This window comes from Aegilops tauschii, chromosome 7 (assembly GCF_002575655.3).
Source record: "Aegilops tauschii subsp. strangulata cultivar AL8/78 chromosome 7, Aet v6.0, whole genome shotgun sequence".
NCBI classification, from domain to species: domain Eukaryota; kingdom Viridiplantae; phylum Streptophyta; class Magnoliopsida; order Poales; family Poaceae; genus Aegilops; species Aegilops tauschii.
This window is the reverse complement of record NC_053041.3, coordinates 440,588,346-440,613,782: the sequence shown is the minus strand read 5'-3', so window position 1 is coordinate 440,613,782 and position 25,437 is coordinate 440,588,346.

Here is a 25,437-nt window from a genome sequence, read left to right as displayed (position 1 = left end):
CTTTGCCACCAATTTTTTTTCAATTTTTTGAACTTTTTTAGATTTTACTATTCATGGTGGTAGCATAAGAGCTAAAACTCGGATGGGCACTTTCCAACACATTTTTCATGAATGCAAATGACACTGACATATAGGTGATGTTTTTCTGAACATTTTGGTACCTTATTTGCATTTTTCTGATTTAGTATGAATTAGTTATGAAGTTTTCAAACTGATGGTCAAACGGTCAAAGGGCAAAAGCATAATAGGAGCAAAGTGACTTGGACAGAACCAGTGACTTTTGGGAATTAGGGGTAAAACAGACGAGTGGGACACAACTAGGGGCATAAATCTAATTATCCCTATTTTTATTGCCTTTTATTTTACTTTGCATCTTTATTATAAAAATACCAAAATATTATCTTATCATATCTATCAGATCTCACTTTCGTAAGTGACCGGAAGGGATTGACAACCCCTTTATTGCGTTGGTTGCGAGGTTTTTATTTGTTTGTGTAGGTGCGAGGGACTTTGGCGTGGCCTTCTACTGGATTGATACCTTGGTTCTCAAAAACTGAGGGAAATACTTACGCTACCTTGCTGCATCACCCTTTCCTCTTCAAGGGAAAACCAACGCAGTGCTCAAGAGGTAGCAAGAAGGATTTCTGGCGCCGTTGCTGGGGAGTCTACGCAAAAGTCAACATACCAAGTACCCATCACAAACTCTTATCTCCTGCATTACATTATTTTCCATTTGCCTCTCGTTTTCCTCTCCCCCACTTCACCCTTGCTGTTTTATTCGCCCTCGCCTTTTCCGTTCGCCTCCCTCTTTCTTTTTGCTCCTCGCACTTTCTGCCGTTATGTCTGAAATTGGGGAAACTATTGTCGATATGGACAATAGTAATAACATGGAAAATTCTGATGCTCCTGCTGAAGAACCCCCTATCTTAGATACAAAAAAATTCTGAATTGGTAGTGGTAATATTATTGGAAAAGGGGTTATTCAAGATTTCTTTACGTGTGCCGGTGCTTTACCTTCTATGGGTAGTTCTATTCTTCATAGAACTAGTAGTCTTGTGGATGCTATTGCCATGCTTGTCGTTGAACTTGAAAGGCAATTTATGCACATGCACCCTTGCATACAAAGGATTTTCCTAGAATTTTCTAATATTGAGCATTCTTCTGTTAAGCGTGCCGCTACTATCTTTTTGGCTCATGAGTTCAGATTTATGATAAAAGAGGCCAAAGAAATCTTTGCACACTATAGGGTGGACGCTGGCCATCCTCCCATAGAGACTATCTTATTCGATCAAGAGGAAATAATGTGTTTTCAATCTCTATACTATGTTGCTTTTAATGAAAACCTTAGAAAAAAGGTTCCTACCAATGTTCTAGTTGATAGAATTTCTGAACTTAATAATGATTTTGCTATTCGAATAATGAGCTAGGATATTCTCTCGAGTATAGACTCACAAAGTTCTGTCAGAAGAATGCTTATAATTATGAATTGGTTGTGCAATATCAAGGGCCGAAGGAGGAACCTATACCTCCTAAAGTTGATCTTGGGGACTTTTGTCCCATTAAATTTAGCCCTTTTGATTACTTTTGCTTGCCTCAAAGAAAACTTGCTGCTGAACGTAGAGAATATGAAATGAGTTTTAATGATCTATCCTATTATTATGGCAATACCTAGATCTATCCTTACTTTTATGCCTAGCTAGGGGCGTTAAACGATAGCGCTTGTTGGGAGGAAACCCAATTTTATTTTTAGTTTTTTTGCTTTTTGCTTCTGTTTAGGAATAAATATTTGATCTAGCCTCTGGTTAGATTTGTTTTTATGTTTTAATTAGTGTTTGTGCCAAGTTAAACCTATAGGATCTTCTTGGACGATAGTTATTTGATCTTTCTGTAAATTCCAGAAACTTTCTGTTCACGAAAACAATTGTTAAAAATAACCAGAACGTGATAAAATGTTGATTCCAATTGCTGCTGATCAATAAACAAATTGTCTAGGTCTTCCTATTTTGGTAGATGTTTTGGAGTTCCAGAAGTTTGCGTTAGTTACACATTACTACAGACTCTTCTGTTTTTGACAGATTCTGTTTTTCGTGTGTTGTTTGCTTATTTTGATGAATCTATGGCTAGTAAAATAGTTTATAAACCATAGAGAAGTTGGAATAAAGTAGGTTTAACACCAATATAAATAAAGAATGAGTTCATTACAGTACCTTGAAGTGGTGTTTTGTTTTCTTTCGCTAACAGAGCTCACCAGATTTTCTGTTAAGTTTTGTGTTGTGAAGTTTTCAAGTTTTGGGTAAAAGATTTGATGGATTATGGAACAAGGAGTGGAAAGAGCCTAAGCTTGGGGATTCCCATGTCACCCCAAGATAATCTAAGGACACCAAAAAGCCAAATCTTGGGGATGCCCCGGAAGGCATCCCCTCTTTCGTCTACTTCCATCGGTAACTTTACTTGGAGCTATATTTTTATTCACCACATGATAAGTGTTTTGCTTGGAGCGTCTTGTATTATTTGAGTCTTTATTTGTTAGTTTGCCACAATCATCCTTGCTGTACACACCTTTTGAGAGAGACACACATGATTCAGAATTTATTAGAATACTCTATGTGTTTCACTTATATCTTTTGAGCTATATAGTTTTTGCTCTAGTGCTTCACTTATATCTTTTAGAGCACGGTGGTGGATTTGTTTTATAGAAACTATTGTTCTCTCATGATTCAATTAGATTATTTTGAGAGTCCTACAAAACAGCATGGTAATTTGCTTTAATTATGATAGGCATTCAAGATTAGTAAAAAAATTCTTATGAGTGTGTTGAATACTATGAGAAGTTAGATGCTTGATAATTGTTTTGAGATATGAAGATGGTGATATTAGAGTCATGCTAGTTGAGTAGTTGTGGATTTGAGAAGTACTTGTGGTAAAGTTTGTGATTCCCGTAGCATGCACGTATGGTGAACCATTATGTGATGAAGTCGGAGCATATGATTTATTTATTGATTGTCTTCCTTATGAGTGGCGGTCGGGGACGAGCGATGGTCTTTTCCTACCAATCTATCCCCCTAGGAGCATGCGCGTAATACTTTGCTTTGATAACTTGTAGATCTTTGCAATAAATATATGAGTTCTTTATAACTAATGTTGAGTCCATGGATTATACGCACTCTCTTCCTTCCACCATTGCTAGCCTCTCTTATACCGCGCCCTTTTCGCCGGTATCATACACCCACCATATACCTTCCTCAAAACAGCCATCATACCTACCTATCATGGCATTTCCATAGCCATTCCGAGATATATTGCCATGCAACTTTCCACCGTTCCGTTTACTATGACACGCTCCATCATTGTCATATTGCTTTGCATGATCATGTAGTTGACATCGTATTTGTGGCAAAGCCACCGTTCATAATTCTTTCATACATGTCACTCTTGATTCATTGCATATCCCGGTACACCGCCGGAGGCATTCACATAGAGTCATATTTTGTTCTAAGTATTGAGTTGTAATTGTTGAGTTGTAAGTAAATAAAAGTGTGATGATCATCATTTTTAGAGTGTTGTCCCAAGTGAGGGGAGGATGATGGAGACTATGATTCCCCCACAAGTCGGGATGAGACTCCGGACTAAATAAAAAAAGAGGCCATAAAAAAGAGAGAAAAGGCCCAAATAAAAAAAGAGAGAAAAAGAGAGAAGGGACAATGTTACTATCCTTTTACCACACTTGTGCTTCAAAGTAGCACCATGATCTTCATGATAGAGAGTCTCCTATGATATCACTTTCATATACTAGTGGGAATTTTTCATTATAGAACATGGCTTGTATATTCCAATGATGGGCTTCCTCAAAATGCCCTAGGTCTTCGTGAGCAAGCAAGTTGGATGCACACCCACTTAGTTTCTTTTGTTGAGCTTTCATATACTTATAGCTCTAGTGCATCCGTTGCATGGCAATCCCTACTCACTCACATTGATATCTATTAATGGGCATCTCCATAGCCCGTTGATACACCTAGTTGATGTGAGACTATCTTCTCCCTTTTTTGTCTTCTCCACAACCACCATTCTATTCCACATATAGTGTTATGTCCATGGCTCACGCTCATGTATTGCGTGAAGATTGAAAAAGTTTGAGAACACCAAAAGTATGAAACAATTGCTTGGCTTGTCATCGGGGTTGTGCATGATTTAAATACTTTGTGTGGTGAAGATAGAGCATAGCCAGACTATATGATTTTGTAGGGATAACTTTCTTTGGCCATGTTATTTTGAGAAGACATAGTTGCTTAGTTAGTATGCTTGAAGTATTATTATTTTTATATCAATATTGAACTTTTGTGGCGGGCCCCCTCTCTGAGGCGACGTCCCGTCACGCGCGTGGGCTGGCAGGCTTTCCGGCCACGTGGCGCGCCAACGGCCCATAGCCGGCCCGCGGCCCGGTGTGCGTCCCTGCGGGTTCCCGCCCCCCGACTCCAGAAGAATTCGACTAAGGCGGCACGCCTGATCGAAGCCGGCTCCCAGCTGCCGGCTCGTCACGATAGGAAGCTGATCGAGCTTCTTGAACCCCACTCCACCTCGAAGCTCAACCAGCTTCGGGGACTACTGTCGGGGTAAATGGCCACGGGTAGCCTAACCGACTACCCCTGGCTCTTCAGAAAATTTATCAGGCCTTTGGGCCTTCAAGCACTCCAAGCATTTGGGCCGCCTTCCCCGGCCGGCTACCACTAAAGCCGACTCCCGGAAGACGACCCAGCCTCACCGACTCCAAGAAGCCGGCCAAGAAGGACGCCGACTCCTAGAAGCCGGCCAAGATCACAACCACTCCTACGTAACGACGACCTGACGGGGCATGGCCACAGTGCGGCCCACGACCCCCGAAGCCCGAGGCGCGCATGGCTACAGGAGGCCGTACGGGGGGGATGTCTCCCGCGCGGCCCGACACTGTAGCCACGCCAGCTACGACGTCATCCATGACCCCCTCCTGTACGGCCCAAGGACTGCGGGCCCATTCAACCAGAGAGAGGCGTGAAGGCGGCCCGGCTCTTCCTAGTCGGCCAAGAGTATAGCCGGCCTCCAGAAGCCGGCCACTCCCTTCCTCGAAGCAGGAGCCCCATTAAGGAGACAAGACGAGGTGAGGCTACAGTGATAGCCCCCGAGGCGGCCCACTGTAGCCACGCTCACCTCGACAAAGCCCTCATCATCAGAGGCGCGGCTACAGTAAGCAGCCGCCGACAAAACCCTAGGCGGTGGGACCGACCTGTCGACCAAGTAGCCGGCAGCCGGCGGGACCCACCAGCCGGCGGGACCCACCAGCCGGCGGAGAAGCCGGCGAGAGTAGACACTGACGGCTGGGACCAGATCCCAGTCGGATTACCATTGTACCCCCGGGGGGTAGGCCTATATAAACCCCCCGGAGCACCCATGCAAAGGGTTCGCATCTCTGCATGTTTGGCTTCCAAGCATAGCACACACACACACACCATAGATAGAGAGAAGCAAGAGCTAGCCTTGTTCTTCTTCTCCCTTGATCCCAACAGCTCTAGGAGCGATTGTAGCTACCCTTTATCGATCTAGTGATCATGCGGAGACCCCGCAGAGCAGGACTAGGGGTGTTATCTCCTCGGAGAGCCCCGAACCTAGGTAAGATTCGCCGGCGTGCATGTCTTCGCCTCATCCCGTTTCCAGGCACCGGCGACGTTTTATTGGCTCCCACAATGATAAGCCATCCCTTGGCATATGTCGCACCAACCACCCGACATTTGGCACCCACCATGGGGCCAGGTGCACCGTTGTCCGGAGACCTGTTCTGGACGGGAAACCTCTTCCTTCCCCGCGAGCGCAGCCAGCCTGCTGCGCCCGATGGCGTTTGCCCCGACGCGCTGCAAGGCGTCGACGACGCCTGCGCAGCGAGCCGCCTCGCCGATCTGCTCGGCGAGACTCGCATCTCCGACGAGCCTGCGTCCGACGCAGGCACCGACTACCCCGAGAGCCGCCTCGTCAGCCTCCTCGACCAACTTCACGTCTCCAGTGAGCCTGCTGTGGACATGGAGTCGGTCGGCTCCACCGACCCTATGCTCATTGACTCCAACACCGCGTCGCTCCACGCTTACCCCTCCGACGTGGTGGTCTTCGACGACCCCCTCCCTCGAGCTGACAGCGGCAGCAGCGCTGCCACCGAAGTGCTGGTCATCAGCCACGTCTCCAACTCGGGCGAGGACGCCCGCGACGCTCAGCAAGCGGCGATGCACGACCTCTCCATCCCCCTCCCGGCCGACGCCGACGCTGAGACCCTGGAGGCACGCCGTCTTGCCCTCATCACGGAGAGCAAGAAGATAGCCTCGATGAGACGCCTCGCTGAGGCCCACCAGCGCGAAGTTGACCGCACCTCCTTCGGGACGCCGCCGCCCAGCGGTCCGAGCTGAGCCGGCTTCGTCCAGAAGCGCGGCGCAGCCGTTGCCAGCATGCTGGGCGTGGATCGCCCCGTCTACGCCACCCCGCTTGAGAATCTGCGAGCCGCTCAGGCGGCTGCAGAAGAGCTCAATGGGCTGGGAGCCGATGAGCTCCCCTACATGACAAGACGGATCCAGCAGCTGATCGACGCGGCTGCAGAACGGCACGAAGCCGGCGCCCGTGCTGATAGTCATCCCCCGCGCCGAGAGCACGCCGCGACGTCCCGCTCGCCGACTGCGAGCGGCACGCGCCAGAAGAAAGACAAGGAGCCGGCTGCCAGCCGCAGCCGGACTCGCATCACTATCGAGCGTGACGCGGATGGCCGCCCTCGGGCGGTCGAACACCAAGGAAACCTGCCGCCTCCCCCACCTCGAAGAGAAAGACGCCTCACTCCGCCGCCCATCACGCATCCGACTCTTGGCGACCGACTCGGCCGCCGAGAAGGAGTCGGCGAGAGTGACGCCCGCCACAGGATCGACCGCCTTGCCCGATCCTTGGCGTTAGAAGAAGAAGACGATGTCGGCCCGCCATGCTTTGGCCCCCGCATCCGCGACGAGCCCTTCCCCAAAGGGTTCTCGCTCCCCAGAGACACACCCAAGTACAACGGCTCAGTGAAGCCGGAAGATTGGCTCATTGACTACTCCACAGCCGTCAGCATCGCCAACGGCAATCGGCGCATCGCCGTGAAGTACGTCCCCTTGATGCTGCAAGGCACGGCGCGCACGTGGCTCAACAGCCTCAAGCCCTACAGCATCAACAGCTGGCTGGACTTCACCGAAGTTTTCGTCCGCAACTTCACCAGCACCTACAAGCGGCCTCCCAAGCCTCGCCAGCTCTCCCTCTGCGTCCAAGGGCCCAACGAGTCGACCCGCGACTACCTCACGCGATGGGCCGAGCTCCGCAACTCCTGCGAGGGAGTGCACGAGGTCCAGGCCATCGAATACTTCACCGCCGGGTGCCGAGAGGGCACCCTCCTCAAGCACCGACTCATCTGCGACGAGCCAGCTACCCTCGACGAGTTGCTGATCACCGCCGACAAGTATGCCACTGCCGACTCCTCCATGAAGACCGAGCTCCGAGTGGACGCCTCGGGGAAAGTAGTTGCTCCGGCTCCCAAGACGCCGGCTAGCGACCCTAACCGGCGCCCCTGCCAGAACGACCACAAGCGCAAAGGCCCCATGCCAACTTCCTCCAGTCGGCAGGTGGCCACAATTGAAGACGAGCAGCCCGAGGAACGGCCCGCTCCCAAGAAGAAGGGTGGCCGGCCGCCCTGGCAGCCGTCCTTCTCCTACGAACAAGCACTCGATGCTCCCTGCAAGTTCCACAGCGGCGCGAAGCCGTCCAACCATACAACACGGAAATGCCACTGGCTCACCCGCATCACCAAGGGTGAAGGGATGGTGCCGCCTCCGCCTCTCGGCCCGCCGCCTCCAGTTCCCCAGCAGCCGGCGGCCCGGCCGGCAGTTGGCGCCATCCAAGACGAGTTCCACGAAGCGCACGACGCCTACGTCGTCTTCACGAGTCAAGTCGACGACAAGCGCAGCCGACGCCGGCAACACCAAGAAGTAAACGCAGTCGCCTCTAGCACCGCCGAGTTCATGCACTGGTCGGAAAAGCCCATCAGCTGGAGCCAGGCCGACCACCCAGAGGTGATGCCTTCGCCTGGCTCCTATGCTATGGTCTTGGACGTCACCCTTGCGACGGAGAGGCGAGCCGCCAGATTTTCCCGCGTCCTGATAGACGGCGGAAGCAGTATCAACATACTGTACCGCGACACCATGGACAAGCTGAACATCAAAGCGAAGCAGCTTATGCCGAGCCGCACCGTCTTCCATGGTATCGTACCCGGCCTGTCTTGCTCTCCAATCGGCAAGATCAAAATGGATGTTCTCTTCGGAGACAAAGATCACTTTCGTCGGGAAGCAATATGGTTCGAGGTGGTGGATTTGGAGAGCCCCTATCATGCACTACTTGGCCGACCTGCTTTGGCCAAGTTCATGGCTGTGCCCCACTATGCCTACCTGAAGATGAAGAAGCCGAGCTCGAAGGGGATCATCACGGTAGCCGGCGACTACAAGAAGTCCACCGAGTGTGCCATGGCCAGCAGCCGGCTGGCCGAGTCCCTCGTGGTGGCAGAAGAGAAGAAGATGTTGGAACGGGTTGTGGCCATGGCCGGCAAGCAGCCGGCCTTGTCCCCCAACCCCAAGGACTGTGATGCGCAGGGCTCCTTCTAGCCTGCGAAAGAGACGAAGAAGATACCTCTAGACCCGGAGCACCCGGAGAGGTTCGCCGTGATTGGGGCGAACTTGGACAGTAAATAGGAAGGCGAGCTCGCCGACTTCCTCCGTGAGAATCGAGACATCTTTGCATGGTCCCCAAAGGACATGCCGGGTGTCCCGAAGGATTTCGCCGAGCACAAATTACATGTCCGAGCTGATGCGAAGCCGGTCAGGCAACCCCTCCGCCGACTATCAGAAGAGAAGCGCAGAATCGTGGGAGAAGAGATAGCCCGGCTCCTTGCAGCCGGCTTCATCATGGAAGTGTTCTTTCCAGAATGGCTTGCCAATCCAGTTCTGGTTTTGAAGAATAACAAGTGGCGCATGTGTATAGACTACACAAGTTTGAACAAGGCCTGCCCAAAGGATCCGTTTGCTTTGCCACGGATTGACCAAGTGATAGACTCCACAGTCGGATGCGAGCTATTATGTTTTTTGGATGCATACTCAGGGTATCATCAGATCAAGTTGGACCCGGCTGACCGCCTGAAGACTGCCTTCATCACACCCTTTGGAGCTTTCTGCTACCTGACAATGACATTCGGCTTGAGAAACGCCGGTGCCACTTTTCAGCGTTGCATGCAGAAATGTCTCTTGAAACAACTCGGCAGAAATGCCCACGTCTACGTAGACGACATTGTGGTGAAGACAGAGAAGCGCGGTACCTTGCTGGAAGACCTGAAGGAAACATTCGCCAACTTACGCCGATTCCAGATCAAGCTCAACCCCGAGAAGTGCGTGTTCGGAGTGCCAGCCGGCCAGCTGCTAGGCTTCCTGGTCTCCGAACGCGGCATTGAGTGCAACCCTATCAAGATCAAAGCCATCGAGAGGATGGAGATTCCCACCAAGCTGCGAGATGTGCAGAAGTTCACTGGCTGCTTAGCCTCCCTGAACCGATTTATCAGCCGACTAGGAGAGAAGGCCCTCCCCCTGTACCGACTCATGAAGAAGTCCACTCACTTTGAGTGGAATGATCAAGCCGACCAAGCCTTCCATGAGTTGAAGAAAATGTTGACCACTCCGCCTGTCCTGGCTGCGCCGACTGAGAAGGAGCCCATGCTCCTCTACATCGCCGCGACAAGCCGAGTCGTCAGCACTGTTGTTGTGGTCCAGCGCGCGGAGGAAGGCCGAGCCCAGCCGGTCCAGAGGCCGGTCTACTATCTCAGCGAAGTACTGTCCAGCTCAAAGCAAAACTACCCGCACTACCAGAAGATGTGCTATGGGGTGTACTTCGCTGCCAAGAAATTGAAGCCCTACTTCCAAGAGCACCCCATCACGGTCGTGTGCACTGCCCCGCTTGCCGAGATCATAGGCAGCCGGGATGCATCCGGCCGGGTGGCCAAATGGGCCATTGCCTTGGCGCCCTACACGATCTTCTATCAACCCCGCACCGCCATCAAGTCGCAAGCATTGGCCGACTTCCTTGTCGACTGGGCCGAGACCCAGTACTTACCGCCGGCTCCCGACTCCACCCATTGGCGGATGCACTTTGACGGGTCCAAGATGCGCACCGGCTTGGGAGCCGGCATCGTCCTCACCTCTCCCAAAGGCGACAAGCTCAAGTACACGCTGCAGATCCACTTCGCCGCCTCCAACAACGTGGCCGAGTACGAGGAGCTCGTACATGGGCTCCGGCTAGCCAAAGAACTTGGCATACGCCGGATCCTGTGCTACGGCGACTCAGACTTAGTGGTCCAGCAATCATCTGGCGACTGGGACGCCAAGGACGCAAACATGGCAAGCTACCGATTCCTCGTCCAGCAGATGAGCGGATACTTCGAAGGGTGCGAGTTCCTTCACGTGCCAAGGGCCGACAACGACCAAGCAGATGCCCTAGCACGGATCGGCTCCACCCGACAAGCCATACCGACTGGCGTCTCCCTCCAGCGCCTCCTCAAGCCGTCCATCAAGCTGTCTCCAGAGTCGGATTCCATCTTCGTACCGCCTGCGCCAGAAACAGCCGGATCCGGCTCAAGAAATCCCGCAGGCGGCACGGGGACTTCGACGACTGCCCCGGGGACTGACGTAGTCGCACCCGGCCCAGGGACCTCAGAGCCCGACCCGGGGACTGCAGCAGTCGGCCCGGGGACTGCAACGACGCAAGAAGTGGTGGTCGACTCCAACGCAACACCCAACCCACCCACCCGAGTCATGGTGGCCACATTAACAGCAGAAGAAGTCACAGCTCCCTCATGGGCGCAGCCCATCCTCAAGTTCCTAGTGAGCAGAGAGCTGCCGGCTGATGAGATCGCAGCAAGACTAGTGCAACGACGAGCCGCAGCATACACAATAATCAACAGGGAGCTTGTGAAGCGCAGCGTCACTAGAGTCTTCCAGCGTTGCGTCGAGCCAGAAAAAGGAGTGGCAATCCTCAAAGACATCCACCAAGGCGAATGCGGCCATCACGCCGCCTCAAGATCCCTCGTGGCCAAGGCTTTCCGCCATGGGTTCTTCTGGCCGACTGCCTTGGAGGATGCTAAAGAAATAGTCAAGACCTGCAGAGGATGTCAAGTCTTCAGTTCCAAACAACACCTGCCGGCTTCTGCCCTCAACACCATTCCCCTCACATGGCCTTTTGTCGTCTGGGGACTGGACATGGTGGGCCCTTTCAAGACGGCCCGCGGTGGCTTGACACATCTACTCGTTGCTGTGGACAAGTTCACAAAGTGGATCGAAGCAAAGCCGATCAAGAAGCTGAACGGGCCGACTGCCGTGACATTCATCACCGACATCACTACTCGGTACGGCGTGCCGCACAGCATCATCACCGACAACGGCACGAACTTCGCCAAAGGCGCACTGGCACGTTTCTGCGCGACACAGGGCATCCGACTGGACTTAGCGTCCGTTGCCCACCCGCAGTCAAACGGCCAAGTCGAGCGAGCAAATGGACTTATCCTCTCCAGCATCAAGCCCCGATTGGTTGTACCACTGGAGCGATCGGCCGGCTGCTGGCTCGAAGAGCTGCCGGCTGTCCTCTGGAGTCTGCGCACTACACCCAACAAGTCAACCGGCTTCACTCCATTCTTCCTTGTGTACGGTGCCGAGGCTGTCATCCCAACAGACATCGAGTTCGACTCGCCTCGGATCACCATGTACACGGAGGAGGAAGCCAAAGAACCAAGAGAAGACGGCGTCGACCTACTGGAAGAGCGCCGGCTGTTAGCCCTCAGCCGGTCGGCCATCTACCAGCAAGGCCTGCGCCGCTACTACAACCGCAAGGTCAAGACAAGATCCTTCCAAGAGGGCGACCTTGTGCTCCGGCTGATCCAGCAAATAGCCGGCCAGCACAAGCTCTCGGCCCCTTGGGAAGGCCCCTTCGTCGTCAGCAAGGCACTCGGCAACGACTCCTACTACTTGATCGACGCGCAAAAGCCAAGAGCACGCAAGAGAGACGACTCCGGCAAGGAGTCAGAGCGACCATGGAAAGCGAACCTCCTAAGACGATTTTACAGCTGAAAAGCAGTATGTATCACGCTACCCCTTTTGTATTAAGTTACAAACCAACAGGCCCCCCGAACAGTCCTCGGGGACTGCCTTTTATTTATCTATGAATGACGAGTGTCGTATCCATGAATGTATTATTACATTTTGAATTCTTGTCCGGCACCGGGTCCGACTAGTCGGCCCGAGGACTGGCCGCCTTGAGCTATATTCTAAGTTCTTCCCGAAGTCAGCAAAGTAGTGCGCCGGCTCCCAAGTCCTCTCTTGTTGAAAGTCGCAGCTCAAAGAACTGACTGTCCGACTAGCAAGAGAGAAGACAGAAAGGACGCCCACACGAAAAACGGCTAAGGAACAACTAACATATATAGCAAAAAGACGGCCTCCATATACGCCTGCCGGCTGTCACAGCAGTCGGCTGGCCGGCTTCCTAAAAAACTTAGCTTAAGTCCAGCAGAGCTAAAAGTACTTCCCCCTCCCCAATCGGCCAGGCACTCCCCAGCTACAGATTGCAGAGCAACTGTTTGACTAGGGAGGCGGCAACCAAGGGAGGGCGGCAAAGGAAAAAAGAAGAAGGACAAAAAGCGAAAGTACAAGGAAAAACCGACTGCATAACTTATATACATAAAGCCGCCTAAAGGCTGGCAACAGACTTGAGTTTCAATACACCCAGTGGGTGGAATTGTGCAGACTTAACCAAAAATTGTTCAAAAGTAACAAGACAGGAAAACAAAGAAAGAAGACTAAGGCGCGACTTGGAGGCCGAGCTGGTCGGTGAAGGCAGCTCGCCGGCTGAAGGAGTGGCCGCCTAGCTGGTCCCGGCTTGACCGCCTCCTGCGGCAGGAGACGCACTCACACGCGACGTAGTGCTGGAGGCGCGGTCAGGCTGGCCGGCTACTCCACCAGCCGGCTCAGCGTCTTCACCTTCCTCCTCCTCCTCTTCGCCCTCGTCGCTGGAGTCGATCTCCTCCGCCGAGTCCTTGTCGTACGCCGGGTCCAGCCCGAACCAATCTTCCGGCTGGGCGACTCCATTGTCGTCCACCTCGGGGGCGAAGACGTTGGTGTCAGTGTAGTCGACGATCGCTGAAGCCCGCCGAATAATGGCCGGCCGTGCCGGTTCCAGCTCCGTGTCGGCCTGCTGCCGCCAGGTCGACAGCTGGTCCAAGTTCATGCCGGGATACCAGGCCTTGACGAACTCCAGCGCCCGCCTGGCGCCGGAGCGAGCCGCTGACGCCTTCCAAGCTTCGAAGCAGCCGACGGCCACCTCCAGCCAGTCGGCGGTCCGGCTGGGGGTGCGAGGGACCACCTGGCCGGGCCAGAGGGCAGCCAAGACCGCCGACCCGGCACGCTGAAGCCGGCGGAGCAGCCTGTGAGCCGGCTGGATGCGAGCCTGGATCGCCAGGAGCTGCTCCTCCAGCGAGCGGCCGGCGGTTGGCGAGATCTCGAAGCCGGCTTGCCTCTTCGCCTGGCGACGAGCTTCGATGGCCTGGTTGGCGGCAGTGGAATAGCCGGGGAAGTACTCTGCGCAAAGAAGAAAAGAAGAACACCAAAATCAGAAAAACAAGCGAAAGTGGCAGATGGCAAGAAAGGATGAAGGGATAGACGACTTACCGTCAACCAGATCCTCGATCTGGCCATAGCCGGAGACCAGAGTCTGCCTGGCCTCTGCCCAGCCGGCCGCCTCCGTCTCGAACTCGGCCTGGAGGGTGGCTTCGCGATCCTGCGCAGCCTTCAGCGCCGCCTGGTGGCTTTCCTCCTGGTCGGCCAGCTTCTTGACCAGGCGGTCGCGCTCCTGCACCAAGGCGGCGAGCTCCGCGTCCTTGGCACGAAGAGCAGTCTGGGACTCCCCCAGCTGTGCCCTCAGACTAGCGTTGGCCGCTGCAGAGATAGCAGAAGAAGAAGAAGAACAATGAGAAATCATCAAGGAAGATCCGAGCCGACTGCTCAGCAGTCGGCCCGAATCTCGGGGACTACACCCAGTGGGTGCGCTGACGCGCCCCCACATGAGATAAAGATCAAGTCACATACCTCGGCTTTCAGTGAGATCGGCGGTCTTCTGCGCCAGCTCCTGAGCCTGGGAGTTGAAGGCGGCCGCTCGGAGGTTGTGGTAGTCCTACAAGATGGACAGAAGACCGACGTGAGAACAAAAGTAGCAAAAACAAAATTTCCAAGAAGTTCCAAGCCGCCTGCTCAGCAGCCGACTCGGAACTCGGGGACTACACCCAGTGGGTGCGCTGACGCGCCCCCACGAGAAAAATCAAGATCAAGAAAGAGCGAAATGAGAATACTAACCCGAATGGCTGCCCGCGTGGCGAGGAATTCGTCGGTGAACTGCCTCAGTGCCGCGGCCTGGCTTTGCAGCCGGGTCCGGACGTCTTGTGCAGCGATGTGCACCACCGCTGTCCCTCCGCCCGGCGTCCACCCCGAGGTAGCGCTGGCAGCCTCCGCGTCTCGGGCCAACGAGCTGGAGCCCACGGACGGCTGAGGCTCTGACGCAGCTTTCTGCGGTTCAGCCGCGGCCTTCCCCGCACGCCGGCTTGGCGGAACCCGGACCGCCACCTCAGCCCCCGCGGCCGGCTCGCCCCCCGCCGACTGTGCGGGCGCAGGCTCAGGCTGGCGGCCTTGGGTCGTCCTAGTCGGCCCCGGCGCCCCCCCCCCCCCCCAAGATGACGACGTCGTCGCCGCTTCCTCCCAGCCCCGGCTGGGAACCGCTGGCTCCCCTCGGCGAGGGATCCACGTCCCCGGGCGCCATGGTGCGCAGGGGGGTGACCATCAAGGCCTCCCCTGCCGCCGTTTCGGCCTCGGCCTCTGCCTGGGCCTTGGCTGCGGCCTCGGCGAACGCCTTCGCCGCCTCCTCCTCCCGAGCTGCCTGGGCGGCGGCTGCCCTCCGTGCCTCTGCCTCCCGCACTTCCTGCTCCTCCCGCGCCTCCCGCGCGTTCCTTTCCGTCGCCTCCAGAAGGGCGGCGCGGGGATCTATACGGCGGGTGGTGCTCCCAGAGCCCCCTGGTGACTCAATGACGGAGCCGGCGTCCGCCCGCTCAAGTGATAGCGGAGCTCTGACCATTGAAAAAGAAGATAAAGACTCAAGAACCATCAAAGGAAAGAAAGAAGGACAATACGAAGAAAGAGAGAACTTACGCCGACACGGTCTGCGGCTGCTTCACCACTTTGCGGAAACGAGCCGCCTTCGCGGCCGCCTCTTCCCGCCTGGTGGCCGCCGCCCCACCCCTGGGCTTCTTCGTCCGGCTACCGAACATGCCCTGGGTGGCGCGACGTTTCTGGCCTCTACCCCGAACAGGCTGCACGCCGGAGGAGCCCGCGCCGCGTCCGGACGCCGGCTGGCGATGCGGGACGGCTTCGGCTTCGTCCTCGTCCGGCCAGTCCTCGAAGGTAGCGGTGAACCCGGAGCCGCCTGCTTCGCCGCTGGCTTGGCCGCCAGCCGGCTCGGTGGCGTCCTCCATATGGACCGCCCCCAGGTCGGGGTCCTCCTGGTCGTGCTCGGTCCGTTCAGGGACGAAGCGGCGCTCCACGTCCGCTCCGCCGGCCGGCCGAAGCAGAGGATTCTATCAAAAAGAGCGAGCCGACTGAGTTAGAGTCGGCCTAGAGGAACTCGGCGACAAAGCTGAGAGAGAGAAAGAGAGAAAGAGAAGGGGAGCGTACCATAGGCGGAGGATTGGAGCGGCTGTATGGCTCCTTGCCGAATTGCCAGTCGTCGGAAAGCTGACAGTTGGCGAGGTAGTTCACCATGTCGGCGGCGTCGGGCTGCGGCATCTCCTTGGTGCACATCCGGCTCGGATCAAGCTGGCCGCTCATCTGACAGATCAGATGAGGCCGGCTCTGGAGCGGGAGGACCCGGCGCGTGACGAACGCGGCCAGGAGGTCGGACCCCGTCAGGCCCTCCGACTGGACCATCACCCGCAGACGGGCGATGGCGGCGTTTCCTCCCTGCGACAGCGTCACCGCTCGGAAGGACCACTGGGGCAGCCTCCCCCCCGGTGGGCCGGCTACGTAAGCCGGCAGGTTGATGTAGTCGCCCCGTGGAGCGATGTTCCGCACGTAGAAGTATGACTTCTGCCACTTCTTCACCGATTGGATCAGCGTGATGACGGGGAAGGGGTTGTCGGCGCCCGATCTCCGCGACGCGATGAAGGCGCCAGTGTGGGTCGGCACGCCCTTGCTGCGCGTACCCAGTTTCGACTGGAAGAACTCCCCCCAGAGCTCGAGGGTGGGGAGGACGCCGAGATAGCCCTCGCACAGGGTGACGAAGGCCGACAGCAGCACCACCGCGTTGGGGGTGAGGTGGTGCGGCTGGAGCTGATAGAAGTCCAGCCAGGAGCGGAAGAAGGCGCTCACTGGCAGGCCGAAGCCGCGCAGGAAGTGCGAGTGGAAGACCACCCGCTCGCCATCCCGCGGCGCCGGCCTGATTTCCTTCTCTGGCGCGAGGCGGACCTCCACTTTGTCCGCGCTGGGCAAACGCCGGGTGTCGCGGAGGAAGTCGATGTGGTCGCTGTGGACGATGGAGCCATCCCAAGTCCCGCCAAGCTGCTCTACGTGGGGAGGCATAGCGGAACTAAGCACGGCGGCGGAGGAGCGTGCGGAGGAAGAGCGCGGCGGCGAGGCGCTGTCGCGAAAACGAGCAAGGCCAGAAGACGGTGGAAGTAGGAGGAGCGTGCGAGGGCCTGCCGCCCTCCACCTCCCCCTACTTATAGCCTCACGCAGCCGAAGAGGCCGGACATGGGGGGGGGAGACGTGGGATTAACTGCGCCCACTCCCCCCACGTCTCGCGTTTATTATGCATAAGTGCGAGCCGAAACTGCCGCACGGAACGTGCGGGCGGTTTCGGGATGCAAAGGATCCGCACCTGGGCCGGGGCGCGGACGTGGCGGGCCCCCTCTCTGAGGCGACGTCCCGTCACGCGCGTGGGCTGGCAGGCTTTCTGGCCACGTGGCGCGCCAACGGCCCACAGCCGGCCCGTGGCCCGGTGCGCGTCCCTGCGGGTTCCCGCCCCCCGACTCCAGAAGAATTCGACTAAGGCGGCGTGCCTGATCGATGCCGGCTCCCAGCTGCCGGCTCGTCACGATAGGAAGCTGATCGAGCTTCTTGAACCCCACTCCACCTCGAAGCTCAACCAGCTTCGGGGACTACTGTCGGGGTAAATGGCCACGGGTAGCCTAACCGACTACCCCTGGCTCTTCAGAAAATTTATCAGGCCTTTGGGCCTTCAAGCACTCCAAGCATTTGGGCCGCCTTCCCCTGCTGGCTACCACTAAAGGCGACTCCCGGAAGACGACCCAGCCTCACCGACTCCAAGAAGCCGGCCAAGAAGGACGCCGACTCCTAGAAGCCGGCCAAGATCACAACCACTCCTACATAACGACGACCTGACGGGGCATGGCCACAGTGCGGCCCACGACCCCCGAAGCCCGAGGCAGGCATGGCTACAGGAGGCCGTACGGGGGGGATGTCTCCCGCGCGGCCCGGCACTGTAGCCACGCCAGCTACGACGTCATCCATGACCCCCTCCTATACGGCCCAAGGACTGTGGGCCCCTTCAGCCAGAGAGAGGCGTGAAGGCGGCCCGGCTCTTCTTAGTTGGCCAAGAGTATAGCCGGCCTCCAGAAGCCGGCCACTCCCTTCCTCGAAGCAGGAGCCCCATTAAGGAGACAAGATGAGGTGAGGCTACAGTGATAGCCCCCGAGGCGGCCCACTGTAGCCACGCTCACCTCGACAAAGCCCTCATCATCAGAGGCGCGGCTACAGTAAGTAGCCGCCGACAAAACCCTAGGCGGTGGGACCGGCCTGTCGACCAAGTAGCCGGCAGCCGGCGGGACCCACCAGCCGGCGGGACCCACCAGCTGGCGGGACCCAGCAGCCGGCGGAGAAGCCGGCGAGAGTAGACACTGACGGCTGGGACCAGATCCCAGTCGGATTACCATTGTACCCCCGGGGCGTAGGCCTATATAAACCCCCCGGAGCACCCATGCAAAGGGTTCGCATCTCTGCATGTTTGGCTTCCAAGCATAGCACACACACACACACCATAGATAGAGAGAAGCAAGAGCTAGCCTTGTTCTTCTTCTCCCTTGATCCCAACAACTCTAGGAGCGATTGTAGCTACCCTTTATCGATCTAGTGATCATGCGGAGACCCCGCAGAGCAGGACTAGGGGTGTTATCTCCTCGGAGAGGCCCGAACCTGGGTAAGATTCGCCGGCGTGCATGTCTTCGCCTCATCCCGTTTCCAGGCACCGGCGACGTTTTATTGGCTCCCACAATGATAAGCCATCCCTTGGCATATGTCGCACCAACCACCCGACACAAACCTTGCAGACAAGCAGCTGGACGGAGCTATCTTGGCTAGCTAGCGGCCACGAGCGCCGGACGGAGCTGGCATCCGGGCTGCCGCAAGATGGGATCCGCACCGCCGGCGGTTTTGACCTCCCCTTCTGTCGGTGGCAGTAGCTGCGTCCCATGGCCGAGGATGACTAGGTGGACGGGCCGGAGGTAGGAGGTCACTCGGGGATTTTTGTGCAGACTGACATGTAGGTCCCACAAGTCATAACGCCCGGTCGAATAGAAGGTGTTGACTTAATGGGCGACATGGGCCCTGTTTGGATACTCTAAGTCAGAGGTTAGGGTTAGATTCTAACCCTGAACTAACTCTAACCAAAGTGGTGTTTGGATGGCAGGGTTAGATTGACAACAAATGTATCCAAATAGGGCCATGGGTTGAAACATGCCTATAACGGCACTTTGTAGAATAGTCGTTTCTTGGTAGGGCTGGTTGGTAAGAGCATGTACAATGGTTGATAAGGTAGTCTTATCTTAAGTCTGCCACGTATGTAAGTGGTAGTAGTTTCTTGGCATTATTAGTGGTTTCTTGCATTATTAGGGGTTTCTTGTAAGGAACAATGTACTACTAGCGACAAAAGGCGATTCTAGGTTGTGTTGTACTCCAACGAGTACTACTAGTGGTCGCGGGAGTGTATACCTCGTTTTGTGGGTTCGATCCCGGCCGAACGCACGGCGGCCTTTTTTTAAATAGTAACTTCGCTCTGAGCCAATATTTTACACGGGTAGTTTGAGTTTTGAAGTCAAACGGACGTGCGGCACCACAATCTGGGTGCACTGGATAGCCTAGCCACGTGAACGGGTTTTCCTTCCCAGCATCTCGTGGCTCGCGTGCTCGCCCTAGCCGCACCTCGCTTGCAGCTTCCTCATCAGCTAGTAGCTTATTTAAACTAGCGCCTCCCAATTAAGCCCGAGGGCCGAAAAAGGCTGGCGGGGCATTGGGAACTGTGCAATATGGCTCTGTACGTAAAGTGCTCTACTACTACTCTGTAGCTTGTGGCGTTGCACGCATGGACTTCACTCCATTATCGGCTCTACTATAAAAGAAATTCCTCTTGACGTGTTTTTTTTAAACGGAGGCAAAAGCTTTGCTTCATCTCATTCATAAAGAAGGAACTACTAACAAAGTTCGACGAGATCCATTACACCTCCACAAATGGAAGCGAAAAACCTAGTCTCGCTGTATCAAATAACTCAAATGTTCTGCCCCCGCAGTAACCGTCGCTGATAAACAGGCTGCTAGTGTGTGCGTGAGAGGAGCGGCTGAGTAGGCCAGCTACGTGTGAAGAGCGGCTGAATAGAGCACCGGGAGTACCCACTAGGCCACTATGCAGGTGTACTTTCCCTGTATTGATAGTACAGCGATGGTTCTAGAAAACAGTAGTACCCTCCACTTCCAACTGTAGCTCCTTGGCCCTGAGATTCAAGAGTTCAAAACTGGTGCACTATACTAGAAGTACAGTATATCGCACTACTAGTTGACAAAGTAGTACTAGTACTGCTACAGTACGAGTACGTACTCCTCCGTCACATAATGTAAGACGTTTTTTGACACTAGTTGGCGTAAACAAAAAATAGCAAAAACATACCCAAAATTTCTTAATCCACGCCAAAAACTACTAGCTAGTGCCAAAAATTTATTACTAGTGCTATTATTTATAGTATAATGCAATCCCATAACATCCCATAATGCTAGTACTGGTAGTAAATAATAGCCTCACCCCTTCGGTAAGGAACGATCTACAGTTGAAGGGGAAAGGCCCTACGGTTACTACGCTCTTATCTCCTCCTCGCCAGTTCCCCTCCCCCCGAAGAGAAGGCAGTTCGTCGCTACTCCCATGGATTCGCCAGGCGGTTCTCCTCCTCGTCGGGGCTGGGAGACCTTGGATGACGATCCTCTGGGAGAAATCGCACGCCGCTCCGACGTCCTCACTGCCGCAAGACTCGGTGCTTCCTGCACCAACTTTTTCAAGACGGTGCTTAAACAGGCTTGGGAAAAGGCCATGCTTGTTGGTCTTCCATGCGTCCTCGAGGAGAAGGTTCTTCTATGGGACAATCCTTTGAACAGTCCACCGCTCCCTGGCCATGGTTGCACGTTGACTCCGCTAGAGTTGCCGATGTTGAGAGGTAGTCAGATTTTGTCCGATGAGCAGGTCAGTAATGGAGTTTGATCATGTAGTACTTAGTTATTCCATTTCCATCCCGTAATTTCTCCGCTTCCCACTGTCTTATATATAGGTCTGGGTCGGTGCCAATGAAGATTGGCTTGCATACCTTCGGCCGGATACCACCATCATTTTGCACAACATCCACAGCAGTGCGGCCGTTCCGGTAGACCCCTTCTCCACCATTGGGATCGGCCTTCTGTACTGGCTGGTCTTGAATACGTATGATGATGCCTACATGAGATTGAAGAAGATAGCAATTGCGGACCCGCCGACAAAGCGACGCGGCTATGATGATTACTATCTCATTGCGGTGTTCGACATAAGGATTGCCATCAATGCAAGAGGCAGTAACAGTAGAGGCTGGCGCATGTTGGCGGCGGCAGATTTGTACCCCTACACGTTCGAAGACGCCGTGCGCCATCTAGGCCTCATCTTCGCAGTGACAAGCCAGGGGACTTGTTTCATCTGGTTGCCATCCTATGGTACAGGAGATTACAAACGGAATGCTCAAACCATCATTTGCATCCCTAATGGTACTCCATTATTTTGCAGGGACCAGTCATCCCCCGATCAAAATAAGATCACCGATCCTGGATGTGCATTTGCATCCGCGATTCGGTCTAACCTGGAACCTTGTAGCTGACTTTGGCATATTGGGATCAACTATCTTAGCAGTCGTTACCCATGGTACCACTGATGTGCAACATGGTCACACAATCTACCACGATCGGACCGTCACCATCTACCCAGGTATTCCATTTTTTAACCCTCTCACCTTCTCTTTCATTGTTGTACTAGTACTCTACTTACGTACTAGTAGGAGTATTTTTTACCTTGGAGGACGCATATAGCTAGCTAGGCCCTTGAAGACTTGAACCCACTAGCTGCCACCATTTTTGTTTTTCCATGTCTTACTATCTCATCCATGTAGCCAAGAGTGGCTATATATAATAAGCCGGTTATTTTACTTCCTCTATACCGGAGTAGTACTATTTGCTGCACAGTATTACTGACCGCCATATCTGAGCACAACATTATTATGCATGGACCTTGACTATGTACGTCACCATGTGTCCAGATCTGAGATGTCGCGTGTACCAGATGAACGACGCTGAGTTCGACCCCCGTGATGCTACGTGGGTGCCGAGGAACACTCTTGGAGAGTACTCGCTTTTCATTGGGGATAGATACCCCATTGTGAAGCGGATGCCACCTTCCGTGCACGACACGGATTCATGAAGCATGGTTGTGTCTTCAGTATGCACCGCCGGATGAACAACATGCTGGGACACGCTATCCCTGATTTATGCCGCTTCAGCTTGGATGAGTCTCCATCATGTGGAACCGGACTAGAAAGCTGTGACAATGATTCTCGTTGCCCACTGCTATGGATCGTGCCATCCATGAAGAACACCTGGGACTGGAACCTGGAGGAGGACATGTAGCCCATCTATAACGTGTAAGTGGAGTACGGTAAATTGTGACGGTAGCGCTGTGAATATATGTAGACTAGTCGTGCACAAATTTATCACATGAATTGGAGATGAACTTGTGTGGCATACTGGCATTTGTCCTTTAGAATTTATTACTAGTAAATGTGTTATGTTGTAACGCCCCGGATCCGATGCGCCAGGTGTCTTCCAGTTATTCGTCGTTGTTGCCATGTCATTTGCTTCCGTGTTGCATTTTTCCATGTCATCATCTGCATTTCATCTGCATGTTTTTCGAAACTTGCATCCGGTCCTTTTTCCGCGTTGTCCGTTTCGCGATCCGACACTCCCACACGCGCCCGTCGCCCCTCTCAGACCTTGTTTCATGAGCGGGAGAAAAACGTTCTCAACATGGGCCGAGATTTGCCGAGTGGCCTTGGTATATCACTGGTAGACGCCCGTCAAATTTCGTTCCATTTGGAGGTCGTTTGATGCCCCAACGGTTAACCGCGTAGCCCGAAACCCCCTTCTCTTCGCAGCCCAGCACCTCTTCACACAGCCCACCTAGCCCATCTAACCCCCTCCATGCTCTCCGCCGTTGGATCACGATCGTGTGGGCGAAAACCGCACCTCATTTGGACACTCCTAGCTCCCTCTACCTACATATATGTGCCCCTCCCCGAAATTTCGCGCAGATGAAGCCCTAACCCTAGATCAAACCCTCTCCGCGCCGCCGGACACTTCTCTCGCCGACGGACATGTCCGGCGCCGTCTCCTCAGCCAACCCCGCGCCGCCACGTCACCACCGCCGTTTCCCCCTCCACCGCGCGGGCCCGGGAGGCCCAGATCCGGCCCCCCGGCGCGGTTCGCCGCGCCGCCGCCGCTCGGGCTCCGGCCACCTCTCGCCAGCTCCGCCCGCCGGCGCCGCCCCTCGCTGTGCCAACCCCGCCGCCGCGGCCCGCGCCCCTGCGTCGGCGCCCCTCCGCCGTCCACCGCCGCCTCGGTCCGCCTCCGGTTGCCACCCCGCCGCCGGTCGCCGTTCGCCGCGCCGCTCGAGCGCCCCGCGCCTCCGGTCGCCGTCCTGCAGCCCGTCGCCGTTCGTCGCCGGAGTCCGGCACCCCGCCGCCTCGAGCTCCGCCCGATCCGGCGAGATCCGGGAGAAGGCCGGCCGCCGCACCCGATCCGCGCCCGATCCGCTACTCCAACCCGATCCGCTGCCCCGACCCGATCCACTCCGTGAGGTGGTTATTTTTTTGTCCCTAGAAAATCACATCATGTGCATATGTTTGACCTGCCATAATTTCTTGCCTGTTGCTCCGTTTTGCATGCATAATATGGCAAAATGTTCATTGTAAGATGCTCTTCATTTTGTTCCATTGTGCCATGCTTGTTTGAGTCCATCTTCATGCCCTAATCGTTGTTGCAAGAGTGATATATGATGTTAACTGATGTCTGCTATCAGAACTTGCTGATTTATTATTTTCGTTGCATTTTGTGTGTGCATCCTATGAGCATGAGCTCTACATGTGTTTTGTACTACATCATGCCATCCTTACAGTGGTGCTTGTCTTGTATTGTTGTGATCTATGTGGTGACTAGCACAAGCATGCAAAGTAGCCTCCATGATGTTGCTGATTTCTGTGACTGTCATTTGTGCTAAGTACGTAGCTATAACATTGTGATGCCATGATAACCTGCTTCTACAAGTCAATCTATGCATAATCTGGAGATGTTCACTAAGGGTGTTTTGTTATACATGTTATGATTTATCCATCCATGCCCTTGGTTGCATTTATAGCCTGCTGTAGCTTGTTGCAAACTTGCTCTCAAATTGCTATATAATGTTGCTGCCAGCCTGTTAACATGGAGTTCAGTTTTGACATGTGTTTTGGTAGTGATCCATGCACCCTATGAACTTGCTCTTGCCATGCTTAGATTCATGAACATGCCATATTACTGTGGATGCCTTCACATGCCATGAATGCTTTGTGATGAGTGATTTGAGCTCGCAAAGATGCCTTCATAATTCTGTTTATGCCATACTCAGTTTTTCTGCCAAGCCTGAATCTGTTTATGAAACTTGCTATGTTTACATGGGTGTCATCATATCTTCTGTGCCTTTTTGGCTCGTGATCAGTAAGGGAATTTTGTTCTATGCAATTAGTAGATTCATGCCATGTCTTTGTTTTCTATTATCTGTTCCTGTAGCTTGTTGTTTGATAGCTCTAAACTTAGCAACCTGATGTTATTTCTGCCATGTCCAGTGATTTCTGCCAAGTCTGTGAAACTGTTATTATTTGCAATCTTGCCATGTCCTTTTGAGCATGTTCTGGTGATTTCTGGAGATAGCTCAGTGTTCATGTTTTGTTATGCTTTACCTGTACATCATGTCCATGACTTTTGTTTTCATGTTGAGGTGTTGTAGCATGTTGGTTTGATACTTCCAAGTTGCCTAGTTGCTGTTTTGGACAGTTTGTTGCTATGTCTTGTTTGGAGTGTATGTGTTGCACCGTTGCTCCGTTTTGAGCATGCTCTATACGAAACTTGCTTAGAATTGAATGTAGTTTCATCTTATCATGTTCCATCCTTGTTTGAGGTGTTTGCTTGATGTTTGAATGCATTTTGCATTAATGTCATGTTCAGCTTGTTTTGCTCATATCTTCTAGGTCGTAGCTCCAAATTAAATGAACTTTATATGTAACTTGACTAGAATTTCGTGTAGATCATCTTGGTGCATCTTAACTTGCTGTTTAACAACTTGAACATAAAGTTCATTCAGATCTGGACCAATTTCAAAATTTGCATATGAGGACTTACCGGAATTGTCATATGTTGTTTCCGGCCTCATTTAAACTTGCTTTGATGTGTTGTTCTTGTATGCATCATCTCTTGCCATGAGTAGCTTCATGTAGCCTTGTCATGCATCATACTTTATTGAGCATCATGCCTTGTTCATGTGTGGTGTGTTTACCATGTTGTGCTCCTTCTCGATAGTTCCCGTTTCGTTGCGATCGTGAGGATTCGTTCGTCTACGCTTGGTTCGTCTTCGTGGCTTCATCTTCTTCATGGACTCGTTCTTCTTCCTAGCGGGATTTCAGGCAAGATGACCGTTACCCTGGATCTCACTACTATCATTGCTATGCTAGTTGCTTCGTTCTATCGCTATGTTGCGCTACCTATCACTTGCTCTTCAAACCTCCCAAATTGCCATGAACCTCTAACCTTGTCACCCTTCCTAGCAAACCGTTGTTTGGCTATGTTACCGCTTTTTCTCAGCCCCTCTTATAGCGTTGCTAGTTGCAGGTGAAGATGAAGAAGTTTG